Source organism: Vidua macroura, chromosome 11, assembly GCF_024509145.1.
Source record: "Vidua macroura isolate BioBank_ID:100142 chromosome 11, ASM2450914v1, whole genome shotgun sequence".
NCBI classification, from domain to species: domain Eukaryota; kingdom Metazoa; phylum Chordata; class Aves; order Passeriformes; family Viduidae; genus Vidua; species Vidua macroura.
Window position 1 is genome coordinate 342862 of NC_071581.1, and position 27193 is coordinate 370054.

Below are 27193 nucleotides of genomic sequence, written 5' to 3' on the forward strand. Positions count from 1 at the left end.
ATCTTTTAACAAATTGAGCATTGCTCAGTCAGTGTTTGGCTACTGTATAGACTCCCTCACAGCAAAAAGTTCTTAAGAATTGATCACACTGAGTGCTTGAGCTCACCAGTGTATTCCTTGGTGTAGCTTAATTAAAATTTCTCTAGCAATTGCTTTATTCATTATCTGCCTCCCTTCCCTGCCCAGCTGTGACCAGAACTACAGCAAAGGGGAAGTGCCTACAGCCGAGGAAAGGCTGTGGTTTGGTATCTGGTTCTGTTTGTTGCTGCTGCCAGTGGTGGTGTTTATTTGCCTTGTTACACATGCTAGTAAAAAACTGCTACTCCGTTTCCCATATCATTGCCTGAAAGCCCCTTAATTTCAGTTATAATAATTTGGAGGGAAGAGGGTCTACATTCTCCATTCCAGAGAGGTCCCACAGATACCTGTCTTTGCAACCAAGACAATCTGACAATTAACAATTTATTGCCAATTGTTTAATTAACAATTAACGAACAATTGATTAACAACTAACAATTAGTTAATTAACTTAGGTAACTAAAAGGTAAGTGAGAGGTCTTCACTGGAGCTTGGAAGGGTAGCTGCAGAGGTCTCCGGTGAAGGGTGGGAGACCATCAGCAGCAGAAGAGACGATGTTGCCGGCTCCTGCCGGATGCTCCAGCTGACACAGATGCTGTCACTCAGGTGGTAGTTTCCCGTGCACCTGCTTCTCGGGTGTCTGGCCTTGCTCTGTCTGCCGTAACACAGACTCTTCAAGTTTACCAAGACTCTTCTCCTCCCGGGCTGTGCCTTTCAAAATCACCCGCACCCTCTTCTGAGTTGGCTTCAGGTTAGGAATCCTAGGAAGAAGGGGACTGGTATTAGCCTGACGAACATTCCCAGCCAGCCGCTTTTCTGTCTCCTTGCAGAGCACACAGTGTTGCATCCTCTCTCTGTGCAAGCAGTGAGCAGCAGATTGAACAACTGCACTCGCTGCATGGAGGCTGCAGAGGTGCAAGGACAGGAACATGACCAGTTAAGTGCCTGGGGACCAACTACAGCACACGAGGTTCCATGTAGAGAAGCAGGCCTTGCTTGTCCCAAAGGAAGCAGAGCTAGGGACTGGCTGGTCCCCAGATCTCTCGTTCCAGATTTTGCAACCCTCCAGGAGCTTAATGTTTCATACAGTGTCTTTTCCCAGTGTCTCCCTACCAAGGCCAGACGATGATCTTTTCGTGCTCATGTGGGTGTTTCTGCTGCCTTCTCTGGGGCTGCCTGGCTCCAGGCCCACCTCCCCATCCCAGTCAGAGGGACTGATGGGAGGGTGTTAGGGGACGAACCAGGCTGTGCTTGGTGATGCCCAGCAATAGGACGAGAGGCAATGGGCAGAACCTGATCAGGAAATTCCACCTGAACCTGAGGAAGAACTTCTTGCCTGTGCAGGTGCCAGCTTGACCAGAGAGGGTGTGGAGTGTCCTTCACTGGAATCATTCCAGAGCCCTCTGGACACAGCCCTGTGCTCTGGGATGACTCCACCTGAGCAGGGAAGTGGGACCAGTTGACCTACTGTGGTCCCTTCCACCCTGTCCCACCCTGTGATTCAGTGATACCCATCAGTAGCATGAGTTGGCAAAGATGTTTCCCACCTGCACAGCACGGTGGCCTTAAACTTCCCCACACACTTTGGGGAGAACTGCGCATGAAAGGTCTGCTTCTGGCCAGGAGCAAGGACGCCACAGGAGGGGTTGATGGAGAACAGTGGCACGTCATGGGTGAAATCTGGGAAGATTTCCAGGGAGGAACTGACAGGCTGCAGAGAGACATGCTTTTGCTTTGAGCGGTGTTTCTTCTTGGAAGGATCTGGCTGCTTGGGCTGCTGCTGCTGCTCAGAGGGCTGCTGCTGCTTGGAATCCTGCTGCTGCTGCTCGGAATCCCGCTGCTGCTGCTCCAATTCCTGCAGCAGCTGCAGCCTCAGTTCCTGCATCTCCTTATTCTGCCGCTGCCACTGCCACATCCAGTCCCAGCGCCACTGCCGGTCTCGCCGCTGCTGCCGCAATCTGGCTAACCGCAGCCTCCTGTCAGGCCGCCGCTGCCGCACTTTAGGAACTATCTTAGGAGGATGTTCCAGCTCCCACCAGTAACTACGCAGCAGCTTTCTGCGATGCTTTACAGTTTCATCGGAGAGGAACCGACCTGCAGGGAGGAAGAGGACACCTTTCAAAGACTTATGCTCCAGCAACTCTGCCTCCTGCTGCACGTAGATGGGAGAGCTGGGATGCACTTGGAGCAGCTCTGGCCAAGAACTTTATTCCAGCAGGAAATAGGGCGTCTGGAGCAGAGTCTCTGCCTGCAGCACACACTCCTGTGCCAAAGCTTTTAGACAGTGAGAGTTGCTTTTAGACAGTAACTTTGCATTTGCCCTGGAGTGAGGAACTGCACACAGACAGTGGCTGCAGGGCAGGTCACTAGTTAACACAACTGTTTTTCCCAGTCTCAGACTTCTCAAAGAGATGACCTGATGTCCCCCTTCCCAGTCCTGACCCAGCACGTGGCTCTCCCCAGATCCTGGGTCAGTCCTTTGCAGAGCAGAAGTGGCAGAGCAAGAACAGAAAAGGCTGAAAGGCAGAGAGGGACAAGGAGAAAACTCTGCAGCTGCAGCTGGGAAGATGCTGATGAAAGTGGACGTGTGGACAAGGATGAAAAAGCAATTCATGTTTTGGGGTGAAATGCCCTTACGCATCAGAGTGAATGAGAATGGCTTGTTCACTGGTTCTCTATCTGCGGCATAATCCCAGGAGTACTCCAGGGCTTCCTTCCCTGCGTTGTGAATTTTGAAACTGAAAAGCAAAAAGGAGGAATAAAAAAAAAAGGTCCAATAAATATAAAGCAAATAGTACAGTAACACTGTCTGAGGGACTCCTGGTACCACTTTCTGCTGAGGAGCATCTTCTTCCCCAGGCAACCCTGCCACGCTCAGACTGCTGTCCTGGGTGGCCCAAAACAGTATTTCCAAGTCTGGATGTTTAAGAGGAAAGGGCCAACATGGTGCCCAGGACACCGAAGCTAAGGGGCTTGCTCTGGACTTTAGGCCTTGGTTTGACTGCAAACTTATTCTTGAGCAGATGAGGACAGGTGACACGCAGTGAAAGCAAACCCATGGCTGTTCTCAGCAGAAAGGTATGGCAGCATTGAACCTCTCCTGAGCACCATCTCCTGCTTGGCTTTGCGTGCACATAAATGGGCCTGTGCTGCTTTGGGCTGGGGCAGAGTTCTGGGAAGCAGGCACTGGGCCAGCCCTGGGCAAAGGCAGCTCCTGCTCGCAGGGTCCTGCCTGGCCTCCAGCACTCACGTGGTTGTCCTTGTCTGGGAGGGCTGGGTATCCTTGAACTGAACCACCATCGTCTTCAGCTTCAACTGCTTGTGGGCAGCAACGGCACTGAGGTACACCTCGGCCTCCTGGCTGCTCTCCTCCACCACAGTGTGAGCCGGTTCTGGGTCTATCTCGACCACCTGCAAACAGAGAAGGGAGGAATCACTGAGCAGAGCCCAGAAGGTCTGGCTGAGAAGGGGATCTTCTGGCCTCCAAGATCAGCCTCATAGAGGGACTAGAAAGGACCATTCACTTTTACTTCCCTGGAAAGATGACAAAATTGGGACTGCTCTGCTACAGTACTTGTTTCTACCCAGTGATCAAAGCAGTCACTACCACAGCTGCTAATATCCCCATGGAGACTACAGCTGGTTTCCAGTCCCTGTACTTCAACCTTGTAGAGGGACTGACTCTTTTCCTGGTCCCCTATAAATCCAGCAGGTCTCAAAATTTGGTTTAAGTTCCCCTGCTGGAGCTCTGTAGATGGAGAACCCCAAGACTGAAGAGTTCTAGAAAGCACCTTTTTCTTCTTGTCTTAGGAGAAAGTGCTCTCCAGATGTCTTGTGTGGAGCAACAGCCACACTGCTGGGAGCTGGGGATGGGCATTTTGGGATGTGAAAGATCTCACTTGGAAAGTCTCCAACTGCAGACATTCTGATAGAAAAGAGGATGGTTTAAGAGGCCTTAAAATGGTCCAGAAACTCAGAAAGAGCCTTCACCCAAGATGAGTGTGCATGGCAATAGTGACAATAAAAGCAAGAGTCTCTGGAGATGATCCTTCTCCGGACTCCTCCATACTGTCATACCGTGCCTGGGCTACTCCATGATGAGACAGATATCCCACACAATACAGAGACCACAACCAAATTCTCTGGTATCCGGGCAGACAAAACTTGGAGTTCACCAGCATGTGCAGGAGAAGTGGATTTCTCTCCACTTTAAAAGAAGAGACAGAGTGCAGCAGACTTAACTCCTTGTTGGTGAGAAGGCACCAAATGAGATGAAGAAATTTCTGCCACCATAAAATGGGATAAAATCATAAAACATTGTCCCCCATTCAACATGGGCTGCAACACTTGTGCTTGTGGCACAGACTGATGGTTTGTGTGTGGCTGAAGGTCTCTTGTCAAAAGGCTTCCCCTTCTCGTGTGAGTGTGTCTGGTCACTGTGCATCCACCTCTCCCCTGGAATGCACTGCTGGTGAACCTCACAGCTGTCCAATGCCCAGAGGAAGCAGGAGCTGCTCAGCCAGCAGTGATGGTGTTATGGTGGTTATTTTTTTTTTTTTTTTTTGTAAAAGCTGGGTTGGCTTTTTTTGCCATTTTGCTTCTTACCTTCTCTATTTTAGGGAATTTGTCTCCCGGGTCTTTCCTGGTGGTACTCTTCCATGAGACAGTGCACTTTCGGTCATCCCAGTCAGGAACCTCCCTTTGTGGCAGCTCAAAGTTGATCTTGGTCACCTTACATTTCACAAGGTGCCTCCTGAAGGTGGCTGGGACATCTGATTTCAAAGTCACTGTGATGTCCTTGGCACAGCCAGGATGGAGGTGTCCCACCTAGGGAGAATCAGGGAGTCAAGAGCAAACTGGAAGCACTGCCAAAGGCAGGACTGACAGCACAAGGGACTGATGTGGTGAGCAGCTGTGCCAGGAATCTGCACCTCAGAGTGGATTTATGTGAAGTTTGATAGACAAAAGTATGACCAGAAGGTGCCACCTCCCATAACATGAAGCCTTTTCTGCAAGGCTGGTAGCCTTGGCCCAGCCAAGCCAGTGACTGCCTCTCCTACATGGCACTGGAATGGGCTATCAGTGGTACGTGAGGACTCCCTGCCAGCTCCTGGGAACAGCAGGGCAGGGCTTGAGCAATGGGAAAAGGCAGAGCAGTCCACGCTCACCTTGGGGGAGAACTGGAATGGGGCGTCTGCCTCCCACTCAAAGCGCATGACCTTCCTACGGGTGTGGTTGGTGATGGTGAAGGTCCTGCTGCAGCGCTTCCCGACAAGACAGTCCCCAAACTGGAGGTGATTCATTCTGACAGCTGTTAAGGAGGAGAGCAAGGGATCTCAGCATGCAGGGAGCTCCACCTGCCCCCTTCACGTGAACAGACCCCTGCATGTTCAATACTTCCTCCCAGAGGGAGGAAGGCTTGGAGCAAGGAAGTTCCCCAGGCAGTTCCCCATCCCACCACCTTCAGGAAAACATCCTGACACATCCCTAAGCCTGCGACGTGCAGCACAGCACACACTGCTCTGCATGCATGGCTGCCATGCCCACAGGACACCAAGTCCCGTGGGTGACAGCCCAGGCCTGGCTAGAGGGAGGACACACATGAGCAGACATTTTCCTCTTCCTTGCTCCACCTTGGCAGCTTCTCCTCTCTTACCATCAATGATGTCTTTCTTCAGACTGCTCTCAGCATTCCTCTCCATTGTGTCTTCCTCTAGGCCATCGAGGGTGAATTCATCCTTGTGGCCTTCACCCACCAGCTCTACTAGGGTTTTGTTAGAGCACATGTCCCCCATGAAGAGACAAATCTCCCCTTCCAGACGTTGAGCCCACGTGGGTTTGAAAATGACATCAAACTCTGTCGATTGCCCGCAATGCAGAAGGAAGAAAGGCTTCTTCGGGGGCTTGCTCTCTACACAGCAATGGAAATCAGAGTTAAGTGATACAGCTGTACAGAGGAAATAGTTCCATAGGATATATGAGGAATAAGAGGTTGAAACCAGATGCCTTCTAAGCACAGGTTCTATCCCCAGTGGTTCCAGACCCTCTTCCTATGTTCACAAGACTGCCACCTCCAGACACATCACCACTTAAGCAGCTTAACCGCAGGCTGATGCCCAGCCCTCATTCCATCTGCTTCCAGCCAGCTCCAGCCATATGCAAAGCTGAGCCAAAGAGTGCTTTTGGCTTCTGCTGGCTGTGTGCTCAAGGGCTGTGTCTGTTCAGGCTGGTACCTTCCCACTTGCAGCAAATACTTCAGAGGGTCCACTGAGGTACTGACAGTCCCCCACAACTCAACCCACCATGTCTAGAAGAACAGAAGACTTCCTACAACTGGCTAGGAGGAAACCCTGCAAGAAAAGCCCCAAGAAAAGCTTGGGGGACAGAGAGCCCGAGGAACGACACTGTGCCTAACATCTGGCTGCTGCTCAGAGAAGCCAAGAGCAGGGCACACGTTTTCCCTCCGTGCATGATCACACTTCATGGTTAATGAACTTACCGTTTCCAACGGAGTCCTCTTCCACATCTTCAGTGTGGAATATCCTGAGTGTGGAGGCCCTGCCTTTCAAGAAGAACGCTCCATGCTTATCCTCCAGGTGTAACATAATCTGAGAAAAGGGAACCCAGAGCACAACGATACTGGTGAGTACAGGATGGCACAGGGACTGACACCGCAGTGCTGCTGGTCCCGCATGGGAACCCAGCACCTCTCCCACTACAAACAGCACTTAGCACAAAAGTTAAGTCAAACCAGCCTAGAAAAAAGGGTGTTCAGAGGCATCTGGATAGAACTGACACAGAACCAAACAGGACAGAAAGTAATGAGCAGAAGGTAATGAAACCACATCTAAGTCTACTTAAAATGTAGTGAACTGGGAAATCACACGTGTCCATGAGAACAAAAGGTGACCTGAGATACATATATATATATATATGTATGTATATATATATATATATATATATATATATATCTCAAATACTTCCACCATCTTTCTTGTGTTCAACTTAAAGAAGAAAGACTGGATGGAAAATTTCCAAGAACTCCCTTCTTGGAGAACAGATGTCAGTCACTTGCTTAAAAAGAATTTCTGACACCTCTTCCCAGGTCTGCCATGTTTTCTGGGACCCGTCCCCTGTGCCACAAGCACTTGTTCCCAAACCAGGCCATCCCTTGAGCAGGTCCTCCTCACCTTGACAGGTATGCTGCCGTTGTTACGGATGACCAGGGGCAGCGTCTCTGAATCCCCCAGCCGGAGCCTCTTGAAGCGCAGCACGGCGTTTCCCCTCTCGCTGCGAGCACTCGGGCACACGACTGTCAGCTGCGGCTCGTGCCCCCTCCCGCTGATGGTGAAGGTCAGGGTTTGGGGTTTGATTTTCACAGAGCTGCAGGAGAGGCACAGAAACAATTTCAGCTGGCACTAACCCATTTCTCACTGGGCACGCAAAGCAGCAAGGGCCAGAGTGTTTTCCCTGCCTGGTGCCCCTGTACCCCACAACACAGCCCCCCCACCAGCCTCTTCCCAATCCACTCAGGGCCATTTGCAAGAGGAATCTGCTCCAAAGAGCCAGAGCCTTCCACAATAACAGTTAAAAATAATTTCACTTAATTAAATCATGCACTACAGCAGGTAAATGAGGCACCAGATGAGATATGGCAAATCCCCTGGCTGCAGTGAGATGAGACTTATGCAACAAGCAAAAGCACAGCATGAAAGCAAGAAGGCAAAAATACATCATCGTCACCATCAGTAAAGATCATTTCCAAGAACAGTAAAAAAGCAATTGCTTATTAGCAGTTAGACTTTTCTTGTTCCAATTCAGCCACTAAAGGGTTGAGGAAGGGCAAGTCAAAGCCCCAGTACACAGGTCCCAGGGCAGAGGAACTAGGCTCCTCTTTCATACCAGCTCCAATCACTAAACAACAGCTTAATGAATGCCAGGTAATCACAGAGGATCATCTCATTTTACAGAAACAAAGAGGAAATTGTCACTGCTGACTTGCTGGTACAGAAACTGCTTCATCTAAGCTTTTGTCCTTGGAAACCCCCAGCTCAGCTGCAGCACATCTCAGTAACTTCTGGTTGCCCACCTAATATTTGCCTGTCTTTGTAATTCCTCATACAGGCTAAACCATCAGCCTATTTTTTCTTTTCTAAGAGTTACTGCCTCCCAGATCATCTCATGCCAAGTACTCTGCCTAAGGCTACTGAAAGCATTAATGCTAACAAGAGGTCTGTTCCTTCCCAGGGGAGAGGCAGCTATCAGTGAGGCCTCCCCCAATATTTCATAGGGTCAGTTACCCTTTTGGGATGACAAGGGAAGCCGTGAATGTGCAGTTGTAGTTCTGCTCATCTGGCGGGGTGAAGGTCACCGTAGCAACGGCATAGGATGAGCCAGGAACGGACATCTTGACTGGATCCAAATTGAAAATGTTTTTGATAGTGATTTGTTCCTTGGGGGAACCCAGAGAGCAATGTTAGGAGAAAACACCTTTCAACATGACACAGTTTTGTACATAAATGCATTACTGAGAACAGCCCAGGACAGTGTGTCTTCCTGCTTCCCTGGGCAGGCTCTCTCCCTCCCAGGGAATGCTGCACTGTGTGTTTTGAGCGCTGGCAGCTGCCCCAGCCTATATGGGAGATGGGCACTGCATGGAAGACCCTGCAAATAACCTAGAACTGGCCTTCAAGGAGGAGGAAAAGCCAGGGAGCCTGAGGAAATGCTCTGCTTTAGCCCTGGCATGTCAGTTCATAACATCCCCTCTCTGCGTGTGCTTCCAAGAGAGGTTCAGAAGGATTCCATTCTCCCACTGAAGACCCAGAGGTGTGAGCCAAAGCCTTGCCCGAGACATGCAGAATTCCACACAACTGTTTCCCTGGCTCTGCTGCTCTCCCCTGCAGTTTGACCTGCACTGAGCTAGCCTAGTCTGGGCCACAGGAAGCAATCTGGAAGCATCTGGAGACCAAAACAGGCTCTCACACGGCCCTTAGAGGGTAACCACCACCTTGGCCTCCTGTCCTTACCTTTCCAGGCAGGGGTGTGATGGAGAGGACCACGTCACATGGCAGACTGCTCGCACTATAGATACTGAAATGAGCTACAGCCTCTTGCCCAACCAGAACATTGTTGAAGATGAATCTGTTCTCATCTCTGACAAACAGGCCCCTGCCTTTCACCGACTGCATCTTGTGTTTGAGGTCGGTGCTGCTGCAGATCGGGTACTCCTTGAAGATTAACGTGACATCCTCAATGAGTCCTGTGGACACACCGGAGGGATGAGCATGGAGAAGCCTCCCTGATGGGTTTATCTGGACCCTGCTGGCCTCTCAGAAGGCTTGATAAGCCCTTTCTGCCCGGGTGACTGCTAAACCCAGCCTTGGGTGGGGGAGCTGGCTGTGAGGATGGAGCTCAGCCTTAGAGAGCATTGCTTTCTTTTTATCCTTCCATGCATCCCTCTCAGCCTGGGAGGGATGAGTCCAGTGGTGGACTTGAAGAGGGCTGGAACCTCTGAGGATTTTAAGGTGGGACACCAAGGCTAGCGTGCCTCTCTATCCAAGCAGCAAGTGTAGGTGCTGATCAGCAGCAGGTGTGACCAAGGGAACTGTGGGCAGTAGGTACCTGGGACGCAGGACTTGGCAATCAAGGTAAAGGGAATGCCGAGGGGATTGTCCTTGGGGTCTCTGCCCAGGATGTCAATGTAGAGCTGCTCCTCACATGTCCCCTCCTGCTCTGCGAGGCATTCCACTGTGATCTTCTGCTGGCCCCGGGGACGGATGGAGCCGGAGCAGGGGGACACCGTGAACATGCCAAGATTGAGGTGACCCTGCAGAAAAAGTTCCAGGAGAAGCTGATGGCTAATAGCTGTGCCTCGAGCACCCCAGCAAAGAGAATGTCCTGCCTTGGCCTCCAGCTGGGCCCAAGCACCCAGTCCCAGGGCAGGGAAGGATGAATCCATGGCCCAAAGGCAGCCCCAGGCTGAGAGCAACAAGCCAAGAGGAGCTGCAAATCTGTCCCAAGTGGCAGAGAGAAAGGAGTTTGAGTGTAAAGAATGAAGGTGGCAGCTCTGATCCTTCAATCTCCATAGGTAACACAGGAGAGCAGAAATAGCGGTGAGAAATGACGGGAGAGAGGGAGGGGACTGGGAAGAAGAAAAAGCAATGTTGTCTGAGCTCTGTGGACTGGGAGTTCAGTGGGGGATGTTTTTGCTTCTGTGGTGTTCACAGACCTATGCTGGCTCGCAGCTACCAAACACAGGACCTGCTCCCCTCTGTTGACCCCACAACTCCAGGTCAAGAGCCAGAGAACAGGACTGCCAGGGGGACTGAGCAGACACTGGACTCCATCCTGCAGACCACATCCCACCCTATGGTGATGAGCCCCCAGCCTGGGCACAGCAGCATCTTCTCATATCCCCTGCAGCAGCACTGCTGGGGAGCAGGAGTCACTCACCTGTGTCAAGGAGCTTGATTTCTTTGCTGAGTGCTTTGTAGGCAATGGAGCAGATTCCCCTTGCTTTGAACTGAGAGGAGAAAGCAGAGGTATGTGTCATGCTGAGCGCCCCTGCCTTTCTCTGAGGCCAAAGCTGGCCTTCCTCCTCACAGAGGAAAGCCTTTGTGCTCCTGATGGCTCCCAGAGAGCAGCCTGCAGCTCCCATTGCTGGACCGAGCAGCTCTATCACCAGCTTCATACTACACATGCGGATACCGAGGCCTTTTTCTGCCCCCTCTCCCCAAGCCAGGGATGCAAATGGACGATAGCCCAGGTCTCGTGGCTGCCTGCCACATACCAGCCATGGGGGGGTTGTGCCTCCTCAGACAGAAAGGGTGGTGCAGGGCTTCTCGTACCTTTTGCTTTCCAATGCAGATGCCTCCTTGGGTGCTCGGTGGATGCGGAATTTGAAGCCGAGCATGCCTTTGTTCTCCAGCACGACAGTCTGGGTCTCCTTGGTGCCCTTGATCACGGCACCGAAGTCGATGGGTGAGGCAGGCTCAATGCTGTACTTGCTGTACTCAGCTTTTGCTGACACCATCACTGGGATGTTGGTGACAACCTGGCCTCCTTCACCTGAGCTGGCATCTATCACCTGTGTCCACAGGAAGGGTGGTAAAGAAAGCAAAGAGGCCAGCCTCTACCCCAGTCCCCAGCCTCCACCCCAGGCCTCCAGTGTAGCCCTCCCGGTTTAAGCACCTCCTCCAGAATCAGATTCTCAGCTCCACTTAGGAAGCCTCCCAAATGGTTTTGAAAGACTTTGTGTAAGCAGGAGAGAGGATTCTCCAGTTAAAGGTGTCCGTTAGACACCTGTCCTGTTTATGCTCCCAAAACACCGTGTGATAACACAGCCTGGCCCAGGCAGCTCACCTGGCAATACAGGATGGGCTTGTTCTTGAGAAGGATTTCACTTGTGGGGTGGAAGAGTATCTCAATATTCACACCAGGCTGGGAGGCAGTCAGCATGCCTGACTGAGGCTCAACAGTGAAGTAGGATGCCATGTTTTGCATCCCGGGACCTGCACCCTTCAGCGTGAAACTGGGGAGAAAGAGAAGGAATGGAGATCTCTGCAGTTAAAAATATAGGTGCCACCAGCACAGCCAGGACTTTGCATAGGACCAGAAAAAAAAGGGAGAATCCAGCTCTGCTCAGGGAATCCTGGATCTTGACAGAGAGTGCAGACAATCACAATGTTACTGCAAGAAACCTTGACATGGAATTTTTTCATTCACTTCTTTACAGAGTCTCAGAAAGATAAAGGAGGTGACCATCCAAGAAAGTCAGTGCAGCTGAGCTGTGAAGAACTGCTGGTTTGGGGCTGGATTCTCTGGTAGAATAATTGAGATTAGAGAGCCCAGGTTTTGTATTTACCATGAGGTTGCCAGCATGGAAACATATTCTAGCCATTGACAGAGGGAGAATGCAGGCCTGGGAACCCAAGGAAATGCTCACTACCAGGCAGCTGGACTCACCTGTACTCAATGTTGTATACCCCTTTGTTCTTTAGACTCAGGACTTTCTTCACATTATCCAGGACATTAATGGTTCCAAATTCCAAGCTTCCATCTGAACCTGCAGAAAAGCCACAGAGCGAGGTCAAACACGGTATTTGTGAGCTGCTGCAGAATACAACAGGCCACAAGCTACATGGAGGTCTCGGCACAAAACCCTTTCCAGCAAGTTTCCATTCTTGGAAGTGTTTTCCAGCTACTTGTCTGCCCTTTCTCTTCTCACTCAAAATATCTGCAGGCTTAGTAGCTAAGGAGCTCGGCTCCCATTTCCTCGCTTCCAAGCACAAATCCAATTACTTTATATGCTGTGCTGAGCCTGTGGGCGTTGCCAACTGCCTGTTCACATCACTGTTATTTCAAAGCCCCCAAATCCAATCTGCACATGAAGCTGCACACTTCAAAGTTCAGAGGGGAGAGACTTAAGGCTGTCAGTTCCCTGACAATGCTTTATTTCATGCAGGTTGCAGGGTACGTGCTTTGTGGCATGTATCCATGCCATCCTTGTATCCCATCCCATCCCATCCCATCCCATCCCATCCCATCCCATCCCATCCCATCCCATCCCAGTGCTTTGGTCGCCCACCTCCCAAGGTAATGCAGTGCACCTGGACTGCTTTGTTTGGGAGGCATCCACTGACCTTTGGGCATGTCAATGCTCAGAGAAACCTCATAGACCTTTGCAGAGATTTTGATGTTTTCAGCCTGAACAATCCCCAGGACATTTTCTGTATCTGAAACCTGAGGCAGCAAGAAACAAACACTGTTCAGATTATTCTTTTGGTAGGCAGCCTGAAAGTCCTTGTCTCTGCTGGCTGCTTCCCCTGTGGCCTCCCTGGCTTCACAAGCGTTGGCGGACTCCCAAGCTTTGCTAACCCGTTCCTCTCATGGGCTGCCCCAGTGGGATTCTCCTGCAGTAAAAAACCCTATCAGCCCAACTCTGCACTCCTACAGCAGGGAATGCTGCTGCTAAAGCATCCTTGGGAGGCACAGGGGTGTAAGAACAAGCACAAGAAGTGTGAGGTGTCTCAGAGCAGGTGGCATTGACAACCCTCTCTAATCACCTAGCCCCCTCTCTGAAATGCAGTCCCTAAACCATGGGGAACAAAATCCCACAGGGAGAGTTTGTTGCACTATGCAAGAGCTTCAGACAAAGTCCAGGAGGAATGTCGAGATCACGCTGCAGTCTGTACAACCAGACAACAACCTTCAACCATTCACAGGGACAAGGTGGTTGTGGTACAGGCTCAGGATGCAGTGTCTGGTTATCTGGGGGGATGTGGATGCACTGCACGTTCTGGCAAACGCTGTGCAGAGGCAGAAGTTGGGGTCACAGCACCCTTGTGTCTGTCAGGTGCAGCTCTTCCTGACCCTGTCCCTAGGAGCACACGGCTGCTCACAGTCCCTCTCACCTCTAGTCGGAGGGTCTTCTTAACGCTGCCAATCTGCCTGGCCTTGAAATGCACTGCCACTTCAAACTCTGAGCGGGGATCAATGGTGCCTTTATCTTGGGACAAGGAGAAGTCCTCAGCAAGGTCATCCAGCCCGCTGAGCTGCCAGGCCATGGGCAGCAGGTTGTCGTTTCTCAGGACCAAGGTCCTGCTGTCAGTCCTGCAGAGACAGGAAGGCACTTGGCATCAGCTGCTGGATGCTCACACCAGCCTCGCCACTGAATGCAACTTGGAGCAGCTCCATCCGTGCCCTGGAAACCAGAGTCAAACGTTTTCTCTTTGTCACAAGTTCTGGAGTGCTTGTGGGATGACTGACCTGTGCAGAAGCAGCTTGCCAAAAGACAGCGCCAGGGGGCTGACCTCCAGCTTCACGTGCACCCCATGGCAGCACAGGCTGAAGACCACTGGGTCCGGGTTCTTCCCAATGCTGCAGAAGAGTTTGTCTTCCAGGAAGCCAGGGGAAGTGGGGTATGCCCAAATGGTCAGCTCCTGGACCCAACCCCACAGGAAGAAATCAAAGAGCTCTAGGTGTGAGCAGGAGGAGCAGCCCTTGGGCACTTCCACGGTGCCTGCCCTGCCTGCCCTTCTCCTACCTGCTTCTCCTTTGGTTTCAGTGCCATGCTGGGAGGGTCCAAAAGGAACGTCTCTGCTTTCCCATCATTCTCAAAGGAGAACTGGACCTCTACGTCCATGGGGGAGTTGTTGAGGATGGTTATATTCTCCGAGTTGCCGGGACAGTTCTGGGCCTTGTACCTGTCCAGAAAAGGGGAAAAGGCTGCAGAGCAGACTGTTGCCTTTGCCACACACCGAGGAGAGCACCCTGTGCACCCGAGGAAGTGGTGCTGGAAGACCCTGCTCTAACAAACAAGGGAGGGAAATGGATCCCAGTCAGGGGCATGGGCGTGTGCTCATCCGTGCTTTACTCTGATGCCTTCCCCTGGACTTGGCGCCTCCAGCCCAGAAGTCTGATGATGCTCAGGCCACTTCAAGAGTTTTTAATACAACGTAAATTCAAAGGTGCCTAGAAAAATAACAGTACACCAGGCACATGAGTTCTTTTCCCTTCTTCCTTGGGGTGCCTTCCCTGCAGGGTATAAAGAAAGGCTTTTGGAAAAAGAGTTTAGCTAATCTCTTTCATAAAAGTCATGAAACTGCTTTGGATTTCATGGGTTAGCTCAAAGTCTGAGAAAGAAATATAAAGCATCAATTCCCAAGAGGAATGCAAAAAGATAACAAATGACCCTTCTCTCAGGTGTGGAAATGACTTTGGAGTGCAAGGGTTAAAGAGGCAAACAGAAATCCCAGACCATCCATCAACCTGGCTAAAGATTGTCTGTTTTCTTAAACTATTTCAATTTCATTTCCTTGGGGTGTCAAAGTAGACCTAGCCCTCCAGAACTCCCATGGAGACAAGAACTTAATGTGAATTTTTTTTTTTTTTTTTAAAGCGACAGTAAAAGTAGAAGTACACAATAGCTTCAATGGCAACGTGTTTAGGCAGACTTTATCCAGCAGTGAGGATGCAATGTCATTACAGGAAAATTTAATTCTTGCTGTACGTTCCCCCCCGACACCCACTGGCAGGTCAACCATAAAATCTTATTAATAATTACAGATTAATGAAAGGTTTACAAAACCATCTACAGAATAATTGCTCGATCAGGCTACCTGCAGAGCTCAAAGCACTTCAAAAACCCCGCTAAAGTTCATTTCCTATGGGTTGAAGCTGACATGTGGGGGGACACAACAGTTGTCCCCCAAGTCACCTTTGGACTGGCAGCAGCATGCGGCTCTGGCCACCAAGGCGGCCACCAAGGCACCCACTGGGCAGGCAGAGCAGCTCCGCCAAGGCTCATTTGCCTATATCTGCTTAGGTTCACACATCTGTGGTCCTTCAAACCCATGTGTCTCCCAGGACTCTGCCGGGGACTGCCCTGGGTTGTGCCACCAGGACAGCCTGTCTCTCCAGGTGTGCCCAGAAAAGTACAAGGCCCAGCAGGGAGCACATACCAGTCTCTTGATTTCCCACACAGCAGCGGCCCAAAGTGGAATTGCTTTGTGCTCTCAACATATTCCTTGAAGATGATTTCATCTTCCTCCATGGTCTCCCTCCACTATGGAAACACCACCCTGGGCAGGAAAGTGGGGAAGGAGGAGCTATGAGATGCTCCAAGCAGGAAATGTAGTCAGAAAGCCATAACCCTTCCTGCAGGCTGAGGTACCATCTGCCTTCCCAGCTCCCAGCACAGTCGGAGGTGCTGGGTGACCTCAGGCAGCACGATCTGCCCAGGCCAGAAGCCCCAAGGGGCAGCCCTGGCTGTGGTTCAGGGGCAGCTGTGGTATGGGAGGCTGCCAGGGGCCAGCCTTACCGTGGGTTCTGGCTGATGCTGGGGTACAGGCCGGTGCCACGGCAGGGCAGCTCGTACTGGCGCTTTGTCTGCACGAGCTCAAACCTCAGTGTCTGCTCAAACTTCCCTGGCTTTTTGGCGGAGAAGTGGTGTGGGAGGGGTCCCCGCTCTCCCTTGGGAGGCGGCTTCAGTGTAGAGAAGTTGTCAATTACCTGTTGCTCCCCTCCCCAGTGGAAACTGCCCATCAAAGTCTAACACATTCCCCGGTTCTGGAAAGTTCCCTTGTTCTGTTAACCCCATTGGACCCTGTTGACATGCCACTCCTCTCCTGTAACCCGACTGGTTCGTTGTATGTCACCCCATCCCGTCTCCTCCCCTTTACCCGTTACCCACTGGTTGATCTGTACCCTAGCCACTCCTATCCCTCTGCCCTTATATGCTCTGTCCCGCCTTTGTTCTGGGCTCCTGGAGCCAGTTCCCTCCGAGAGTGCTTGTGTTCCCTGCCTTCTCCTCCTGTTCCTGATCCTTTCCCGCAATAAAGCCTCTTGGATCCTACTGCTCGGGAGACGTCTCGTCACTCTCTGGTGGAGTTATCCGGGTTTCACCTACCCCTCCCTGCGGACCGGTCAGCCGCGGATCACTCCCCGGACTGGCTGAGAACCCAGGGAGTCCCCGGAGCCACTTTTTATTACAATTGGCGCCCCAAACACGGTGATTGCTGCCCCGGTCCCCGAAGAGCGTCTCCTCGCCGTGTGTGGATCTGTGACCCTGCGCTGCAGGATTGCAAGCGCCGTTTGCCGCCAATCCCAGGAGCAGCTGTTCTTCTGTTTTAAGAAGACCCCTTTCTCCTGGACCTGCTGACAAGTCGTGGATATCCGATCCTGCAGCTTCGGGGGAAGCTCTAGATTCCACGACACCAGCAGAACTCCACCACCCCACCTCAGCTTTTCCTTTCGCCACATCCTGGTTTTGGTGAGTCTCGCTGCTCGAATAGAGCAGCTGACGCAGGCCCTTCTCTTTTTCTTTTCTCCTTTGCTTTGGTGGGGATTCTCCTCTGCAGTGCGGAGATGGGCAACCGCCTCTCCCCTGCAAGATGAGACTTTTACACCCAAGTTAAGGCTACCCTGTGATTGGGGAATGTTTCTTTCAACAAAAGGATTCTTAAGTCTTTTGCTAATTTCATTTTTGATCATTTTCCAGACGCCTCTACTGAGGACGTCTTTTCTGTCTTATTCTGGGGAAAAGTTGGGCGTTATATTTATGATCTTCAAGTTTCTGGGAATTTTAAGGTTGGGAGGTTCTTTCCTATTTATGATGTTATTTTTAATTTAGTTAAAACAAAAGGGGAAAATTCGGGCCCCAGTTTTTCTACCCCTCATTCCGCCCCCCTCGCTCCTAACCCCATTTCCCCTAAGGGTGGATCGGGAGATAGATCCTGCCAAAATGAGGCACAGGGCTGCTACCGTCTCCCTGCTGCCTCCCGTTCCACCCTGTCCTTCTCTTGTGCTGGGACTGGCCACCCCAGCAAGAGCCCTATCCATTCCCACGATCCACATGTCCCCAATCCCAGTTTTACTCCCAGTTCCAGTTCTGTTCTAACATCACTTCAAAATGGCGGCAGCCTCGTGGCCAATTGCCTTAAACCACAAAATGGCGCCTCCTCCTCCTCCTCAACCCCTCCGGTTCCCGCCACTTTAACATCTCTGCCCCCTCCGTCGGTTGCCGCCCCTGCGTCGGGTCCCGCCCTTCCAGCTGCGTCGATCTCGGTGACATCGGGACCCTCCCATCCTGCCCCCCTAGCCACACCCCTGGGCGGGCCCCTGGTGGGTGGGACAGGCCTACTGGAAGGCCACACCCCAGTGGGTGGGTCAGGCCACGCCCCCTCTCCTGCCACTTCCGGTTCCCACACCACCGGAACCGGAAGTAGGCCTTGCCGGAAGCAGGCCATCTTGGCCTGCAGGGTCTCCCGTAACCAGGACCCACTGGCAAGGGAGAGGCTTCGCGCCCTAGCCCGTCCTGCCTCATCCTCGGAAGAGGATGAGGATGAGGACAGTGACAACCCCCGGCCAACAACCAAGGCAGGGGAGGGCTGGGCCCAGATAAGGGCCAAGGCCATCAGGGATGGGGACCTAGATCTCGCCAGGGATCTAGGCCCAATCGCGGCACCGGTCAAGCTCAAGAGGGGGAAGGAACCGCGGTGGGAGCAACTGCCATACGCGGAGGTGAAGGAGTTGAGGAAGGCAGCCAAGGACTATTGGAGAAATTCCCCTTTCTTCAAAAACGTATTAGACCTAACTTTCACCGGACATACCCTGGTACAGCATGACCTTCGCTACATAGCGAAGGCTCTGCTGTCTCCCACAGAATTTCTTCTGTGGGAAATCCATTGGAAAAAGCTAATAAAGCCCATCTTAACAAAATATGACCTTAAGGAGGTGTTGGGAGATGGCACTGAGGGCCTGGAGGCGCTGGCAGGGGAAGGGGAATTTAGTAAGCCGGAAGACCAGATCCTCCTTCCCGATAACTTGCTAGCTGACATCCGAGACGCCGGGAAGGAGGCCCTACTAAAAATCCCCGACGGAACCACCCCCCTCCAGAACTTTTCATCCATCCTCCAAGGCCCTGACGAGACTTTTATTAAGTTCATAGACTGGCTAAAGGAGGCTATAGACTGGCAGATCGAGAACGTCAAGGCCAGGGAAGAACTGCTGCGCAAGATGGCCTTGACCAACGCCAACCCGGAGACAAAGAAGATCCTGCGAGCTCTCCCCCAGGATCCAGAGCCGACCATCGCCAAGATGGTCTAGGCGTGCACCAAAGCGGCATCAATGGAGCAGACTGTGGCGTTCGCGGTGAGCAAAGGGGTGGGGGAGGCGATGGTGGACCTAACGAACGCGCGTTGCTTCGGCTGCGGTCAGTTGGGCCACATACAAGCCAATTGCCCACACTGGCCGCCAGAGAGGTCATACCATGCGTACAACCCCTCCCTGAGGCCGCCTTATCAGAATCCACGTTTTCATCGGCCGGGAAACGGGAGGCGGAGCGCGCTGAGGGGCCGCGCTACGACATCAAATGGCCCGTCCCAGCTCCCTGTGCTGCCATCGCTCCCGGAGAACCACTGCCCCAGCGGCACATTTCTCCGGACGTCCGCAGCCAGGAGGACGGGCTCCGGCTCCTCAGACGGACTAAACAACTGAACAGTGCCCGCCGCCAAGTCCTCCGGAGTTCCATCCACATCATGTTTCCGGATGAGGACTTGGTCCGTGTCCCGGTGGGATTCCTGCCGCCGCCATACCGCGACCACCCTGTCACAGTGTTGTTCATCGGAGACTCCATCAGCACGCCGGACGACCTCACCATCATCCCGGAGGTCGTCTACTTTGAGCCGGGGGCAGAGCTCAACGTCTCCGTGGTTTGCCATCATCCTCCGTTCTCTCTGCCAAAAGGGTCTCCTTTAGCCCTGTGCTACATTTTGCACAGCCACCAAGAAGAAGACGACCACGACTTTTCACCGGACTTTCCATTTCAACAAGACCCTTCTGCTTTTTTAATACAGAGCGTTACTAAACAGAGACCCATTATTAAGACCTCATTTATTTTTCAGGGGAAAAACATCTCCATGGACCTGATGGCAGACACCGGAGCAGATGTTACCATCATCCCTCAGGCAGAGTGGCCGCGCGACTGGGAGTTAGTGTCCCCTTGTGGCACAATCTCCGGTGTGGGAGGAGCCGTCAATTCCCGTCGCAGTAAGCACCTCGTGTGTGTAGAGGGGCCGGAGGGTCAGATTGCCATGATTCGGCCTTTTGTTGTTACATCCAATATCAAATTACTAGGCAGGGACGTTTTGTCCCAATGGGGCGCCCGCCTCGACATCCCTAGCCCTGCGTGGGATTTTTAGTCTGGGCCACTGCGGAGCGCACCTCCCCACCGCTCAATTGGAAAACTGACACACCGGTGTGGGTGGGCCAGTGGCCCTTGCCAATCGAGAAACTTAAGGCGCTCAACGAACTTGTAGAGGAGCAGGTGCGCCTGGGGCATTTAATACCTTCCACCAGCCCCTGGAACACGCCTGTCTTTGTTATTAAAAAACCCGGCAAAGACAGGTGGCGCCTGCTCCAAGACCTACGCAGGGTTAACGATGTTATTGAGGATATGGGCCCCTTGCAACCAGGCCTTCCCTCTCCCTCTATGCTGCCCCGGGATTGGCAGATCGCAATCCTTGATATCAAGGATTGTTTCTTTAACATCCCGCTATACGCCGGAGATGCTCCCAGATTCGCATTCTCGGTTCCCTCTATCAACCGAGGTGAGTCATATAAACGATACCAATGGACCACTCTGCCCCAGGGATTGAAAAATTCCCCTGTGCTCTGCCAGACCTTTGTAGCGCAGGTCCTTTCCCCAATTCGCCGCCTCTTTCCGGAGGCCATTATTCTACACTACATGGACGACATTTTAATTTGTGCTGCCAGTTCTACCTGTTTACAAGCAGCTTTGGACAGGACAGTAAAAGCTATCAAGGATGCGGGCTTTCAGATCGCGGAGGACAAGATCCAACTGCCGTCCCCCTGGAAATACCTGGGCTTCTTGATCACGGGAAGGACCGTCGCGCCCCAGTCTCTTGTCATCAAAGACGACCACGGACCCTGCGGGATTTGCAGCAGCTCTGCGGTACCATCACCTGGATCCGACCTCTCCTGGGATTCACCACGGAGGAGCTGTCGCCACTCTTTCACCTGCTGAAAGGCGACGGCGACCTGGCATCCCCACGCCATCTCACCCCAGATGCCCGTGAGACCTTGGAGAGAGTCGCAGATGCTATCAAGTCCCGCCAGGCGCATCGGGTCGCGCGGTCCCTCCCAATCCAGTGTGCCATCCTCGGTAAGTCCCCAAACTTACACGCCCTGTTATTCCAGTGGGACGACAGCCAGAGGGACCCACTCCTTATCATCGAGTGGTTGTTCCTCCCCCACCAGCCCGCCAAGACAGTCACCACCTTTCCAGAATTAATATCAAAACTGATCATTAAGGCCCGCCAGCGCCTCCGGACCCTTGCAGGGTGTGACCCAACATGCATTTATTTACCTTTAAATTTGGATCAATTGGACTTCCTTCTACAAACAAATGGATTACAAATTTCGCTTGCTAGCTATCCTGGCCAGATTCTGATACACTATCCTAAACACAAATTGTTTAAAGACACCTTGTATTTGGCTCCAAAAATTTTCAAAAAACACCACTGAAAGGCGCTCTCGCGGTGTTCACTGATGGGTCGGGTAGATCCCACAAATCAGTGATCACTTGGAAGGACCCGGACAGTCAGAAGTGGGAGTCTGACATCCAAATAGTTCAGGGTTCCCCCCAGATCGCTGAACTTGCAGCGGTAGTGAGAGCTTTCAAAAAATTTCAACAACCGTTCAACCTGGTAACTGATTTGGCATATGTAGCCGGGATAGCAGAGCAGGCCGAACATGCCCTGCTCAAAGACATTCAGAATAAAATACTCTATAGCTTGCTCTCAGAATTAATTTGGCTGATCTCCCACTGAGAGCAACCTTATCATATTTTGCATGTTAGGTCACACACAGACCTGCCAGGAGATATCACTGAGGGCAACTGGAGAGCGGACACTCTGGCAATGTTAGCGCACACCAACTCAGCAAACCCAGCAGCCTTGACACCTTCCCTGCCAGATGTCCACATGCAGGCTAAGATGAGCCACGCCTTTTACCATCAGAATGCTCCAGCGCTATGCCGCCAGTTTAAGATCTCTAAGGAGCAGGCGCAAGCCATCTTAGCCACCTGCCCCAACTGCCAGTCCCATGCGTTACCATTGTTAGCGACGGGGGTTAACCCCCGGGGACTGGGGGCACTGGACATCTGGCAGACAGATGTCACCCATTTCCCCTCTTTTGGCCGGCTCAAATATATCCACGTGTCGGTGGACACGTTCTCGGGGGCAGTGTTCGCTTCCACCCATATGGGGGAAAAAACCAAAGACATAATGAAACACTTATACATGGCTTTCTCCACTCTGCGTGTCCCAAAAACCATCAAGACTGATAACGGACCAGGGTTCACGTCCAAACAGTTCATGGAGTTTGTGCAACTATGGGGCATTGATCATGTCACCAGAATTCCACACAACCCTACAGGGCAGTCAATCGTGGAACGGAAACACCAGGAAATTAAGAAATTGTTAGAACAACAGAATGATTCGGCCCCTACCACAAGCCCTGTAGAAAGGTTGTGCAAGGCTCTGTACGTTCTCAACTTCATGGAACTGTTCGGACCGCGAGCCAAACCCCCCAATCCTGTGCCATTTCCATAATAACACCAGGGCGCAGTTGAAGGAGAGACCTCCTGTGCTCGTGAAAGACCCTGAGTCAAAAGTCATCAAAGGCCCATACCCTCTAATAACGTGGGGGAGAGGGTATAAATGTGTTTCAACAGAACAGGGCCCCAGGTGGATCCCCGGCAAATTCATCAAGCCGTACAGAGAAGACACCGCTGCCGAGAGCCAACCCCCGGAACACTCCCCCGAGACGCCAGCACCAGCAAAAACCACCGTCGCGTGGAGCCGAAGAAAGAGGAAGAAGACTGCACCTGTTAACGCCGCCGTCAGAACCCTTATAACAAACAGACATTTCCCACCGGCTTGGACTGTTTACCCTCTAACTCCATCCCCTTCCATCCCTTACCCTTTCCTGTCCTACCACTTTCCTGTCCCACCCCTTTTTCCCTCATACCTGACACGATTAAATTTTCCTATTTTGATACTATTTTGATTTAAACGGGGGAGGAGGGGGATTCAAAGGGGCCATTGTCCTTATTTCCTTTATGTGTCTATTTATCAGACTTCGGGCCACCCAGAATGGCAGTCACAGCAGCCAGAGCACCCCGCAGTGACCAGCTTCCTGCAGCAGCACTCTTCACCATCTTGTGTCTCCACCTGGCAGGAAGCTGGATCGTACCGCAGCCCAAAGAGAACATCTGGGTCACGCTGGCAAAGTCCATCGGGCAAGAACAACTTTGCATGGCCATGGGAGGTGTAGACAACCCATTGTCTACATGCCTGGTGGGAATCCCCCTGTCGGAAAATGACTTTCCACTCACAGGGATGAAGCCCAACCCGGCGGACTCCTGGGTGGGTTGGATAAGGACACTACCACAGGCACCACAGGAACCCCAGGAATTAGATCTACTGGGGTCCACAAGGGCTCACTTTTGCATTAGATTTTATACTAAGGCCCCTCAAGGGAAAACAAATTATAACATCAAGGAAGTAACACCAACTAATAAAAAATACATCAACGAGTGGTGCAACTACACAAGCCCGGTACTGTCCAAGTCCTACCCATACCCTAAGGAGCTCCCTTGGGGTGTGTTTTTGATCTGTGGGGACAGGGTGTGGGCTGGGATCCCCTCTAAGATCAAAGGGGGTCCCTGTAGCCTTGGCAAGCTTACTACGCTGACCCCTAATAAGACACAAATTCTAGACTGGAAAAAGGAAAGTCAATCGGCACGCCAAAAGAGATCCTATGGAGAATTCGACCCAAATTGCGATTTGGAAATTTATGATTGGGGCAAAGGAAAGAGGGTCGCCGCATCCATTTTTCTACCGTGGTATGCGGCAGCAAAGGCCCTCGGTGAGATTTCTCACTTAGGGTGTTGGGTGAGTAAGCAGGCCAATGCTACCTCTGCCGCTTTATCAGATCTTTTGGCGGAAGAAGAGACCACCAGGCACGCCACTTTACAAAACAGAGCGGCCATCAACTTTCTGCTGCTCGCCCATGGCCACAGTTGCGAGGACTTTGAAGGGATGTGCTGCTTCAATTTGTCATCAAAGAGCACATCCATCCAAGCCAGCATCCAGCGGATCCAGGCGTTGGTGACGGACTTAAAAACTGAAACTGGGGCTGTGGACGCTGTGAACAAGATCTTTTCTCAATGGGGTGATCCTGGGTGGGCCATTCCGATTGTTAAAGGTTTAGTTTGGATTTTAATTATCATCTTCTTAATTTCTATTGCCTTAACCGTTTTTAAGAAAATGTTGTCCAGAACTGTGGGGAATGTATTTTTAATAAACCAAAAAGGGGGAGTGGTGGGAGGGGTCCCCGCTCTCCCTTGGGAGGCGGCTTCAGTGTAGAGAAGTTGTCAATTACCTGTTGCTCCCCTCCCCAGTGGAAACTGCCCATCAAAGTCTAACACATTCCCCAGTTCTGGAAAGTTCCCTTGTTCTGTTAACCCCATTGGACCCTGTTGACATGCCACTCCTCTCCTGTAACCCGATTGGTTCGTTGTATGTCACCCCATCCCGTCTCCTCCCCTTTACCCGTTACCCACTGGTTGATCTGTACCCTAGCCACTCCTATCCCTCTGCCCTTATATGCTCTGTCCCGCCTTTGTTCTGGGCTCCTGGAGCCAGTTCCCTCCGAGAGTGCTTGTGTTCCCTGCCTTCTCCTCCTGTTCCTGATCCTTTCCCGCAATAAAGCCTCTTGGATCCTACTGCTCGGGAGACGTCTCGTCACTCTCTGGTGGAGTTATCCAGGTTTCACCTACCCCTCCCTGCGGACCGGTCAGCCGCGGATCACTCCCCGGACTGGCTGGGAACCCAGGGAGCCCCCGGAGCCACTTTTTATTACAAAGTGGACCTTCAGTTCCACCTCACCGTGGGCAGGCACTATCCACCGGTACCGTTTCAGCCTGGCAATTAAAGAGGAGGCTTACAGACGCTGCTGAGGAGCAAACGAAACAAGGAGGGTGCACTCGCCATCCCACGGAGGCACTGGCACGGGGTCGCTGTGGAGCTGGGGATGATGGACCTTGTTTGGCAAGAGGACCAAGAAGGAGAGGCATCGCCTCCTCCTGTGCAGCTCACCTGAGGAATTCTGTGGGGACTGAGGCACTTTCCAGTGTACCTTTGGATCCTGTTGCAGAGGAATCCCGGGGACTTTCTGTTCTCCGTGTGGAGATCTGCTTCTCCTTTGCAGAGCTGTCTCTGCTGGCTGCTTTACCTGTCTTTGGTCGGCCCTCGGCAGAACTGCCCTCCACATCAGGGGCCTTGGCCTAAGGGGAGAGAGAAAAGGGAGGGAGAGGTGAGCCCTGAGACATCCCTATCCTGGAAAGCAAACTGGGGGTTTGTTCACCAACGGAAGAGAGCATAAATAAATAAGTCCACCTGCCCATGGACTTGGTCTTCCTTGTTGGTGTTTGTTTTGCCTAGGACACTCCCCCTCACTCAGACCCTCTCCTCAAAGGAAGTTGATGGTTTTAAGTGATTTTTTTCCCCTCTTGTCTTACAGAACTGCTCTGTCTCCAGCAGAGCTGTCTCTTTTGTCCCATCCCTGACAGAAAGGAGACCTGCAGACACAGGGCCCCATCACATCTTCACTACCTCTCCACCATGATCCTTTTCCATCCAACCTGTCCCCCATGTCCCCATCTAGCCTGGTCCCTGCCCTGGCACCACTGGAGCACCCACCAGACTGTCTTCCACAGCAGCACCTCCCGGTGCCACAATGGCGAAGGGCTCCACGCGCTCTGCAGAGGCCAGCCGCTCCTCTGGGTACTCGACTATGGAGAGCACAGCAGCAGGGGGCAGGGGAGGCCCGTCGGGATGCAGTCCCACATGTTGCAGCACCTAAAACAGAAGAGAAAACCCTGCTTATACTTCTGTCACCTTCATCCTCACAACTCCTTCTTTAAAGGCACTGAGCTTCTGACAAGGGGGTTTTTAATTTACATGAAGTACAAGTGCTTTGTTATGCCCAGTGGGGTGAGCAAGCTCCAGAGCAGAGTCAAGAGCTACAAGCAGGACCGGGAGAGAAACCTCCCAAGTGACTCAGCTGAAGAAAACAATGGCTGTGAGCTGCCCTGTCCTGGGGCCGTTTATGACTTCCAGGCTGGGAAACTCTGAACAGATGGGATACTTGTACACAGAGCACTCCCACTTCCTGCCCATCTGAGGGATGGTGATAACTTCCCCATCCACACAGATGATACAGAGTCATTGTGGAACATCATCAGGGACCTGGACAAGGCTCTGTGCCATTATCACACAATGCTCCAGGGCCCAAGACCACGACAAGCTCAAGATCTGAGCCTCGCAGGGTGTTACCTCGTCTTCCGTTGGCAGCGTCCCATCCCTCAGGATCTCCCTGATCGTGGCCTTTGGATCTGAGACCTGGATGTCCAGGCACGGCACCCCGACATGCTCGTCTCTGACTGCCCCCTCTGCAACTTTGCTTTCCATCTCCAGCTGAGATGACTGAAGACTCCTTCAGTCTCCACTTTTTTGTTCAGGCTTCTCCACCTTCTCCTCAGGCTTATTGGTCTTCTGACCTTTCTTTACAGGTGAAGACTGGGAGTTGTTTTCCTTTGGGATCACAGGTAACTGCATGGTACCCTGAACCCTGTCCCAGCAGGAGGAAAGCTCTGCAACATTCTGCTGTGATGACTCATAGATCTGAAACCTCAGGATCAAATTCTCCATCTCAGATAGGTCCTCTGGGATTTTGGTTTCCCCCTTCTTTGGGGCCTTTGGTTTCCCCTTCTGTGGGGCTTTGGGTTCCCCCTTCTCTGGGATTATGATTTTGCTCATCCTCGGGGCTTTGTATTTCCACTTCTCTGGGATTTTGGTTTCCTTCCTCTCTGGGGGTTTGGTTTCCTCCCTCTCTGGGGGTTTGGTTTCCTTCTTTTCTGGGATTTTGCTTTCCTTCTTCTCTGGGATTTTGGTTTTCCCCTTCTCTGGTTTTGGAGGTTGCTTCCCCACAGAGACACCTTTCTTTTCCTTCTTCCGCTTCTCTTCCTCCTTCTGCCTCTCTTCTTCCTTCCACCTCTCTTCCTCCTCTAAGGCTTTTGCCTCCTCCTCAAGCTTTTGAGCCAGCTGCTTCAGTTGCCTTCAGCAAACAAAATAGAAAACATGACTGAGAGTCACCACCAGACACTCGGGCTCACTAGCCCTCGCTGGCCCTGCACTTCATTCCTTGACCCTGAGGCCAGGCAGAACCGTGAGACCATTTCCCTGAATTTTCCTCAACCCACAGAGGTTGGGAACATCCCAAGTGAGGGGATTGGTGGAAGGGGACCTCCAGGACCAGCCAAACCTAAGCCTTGCCATCATAAGGTCTTGACTGTGCAACCTCCCTCTTAAGGCACAGCCAGACACCTCCAGCCCACTGCCAAAGGCTGATCCACCAGCTCTCTGCGCTGATGCCTGAAAATGCCCTTTGTCTCTTTGATTTCCCAGTTTAAAGCAGATCACAAATTGCTAACGTCTGCTTATCCCTCCTACAATTCTTACTCAGCTCA

The 27193-nt window shown here is 52.1% G+C and overlaps 1 pseudogene; it reads right to left on the reverse strand.

The window, feature by feature from the left end:
• Positions 1 to 460: 460 nt before the first annotated feature.
• Positions 461 to 27193, reverse strand: part of LOC128812977 (hydrocephalus-inducing protein-like) — a 122989-nt pseudogene continuing 96256 nt past the window's right edge.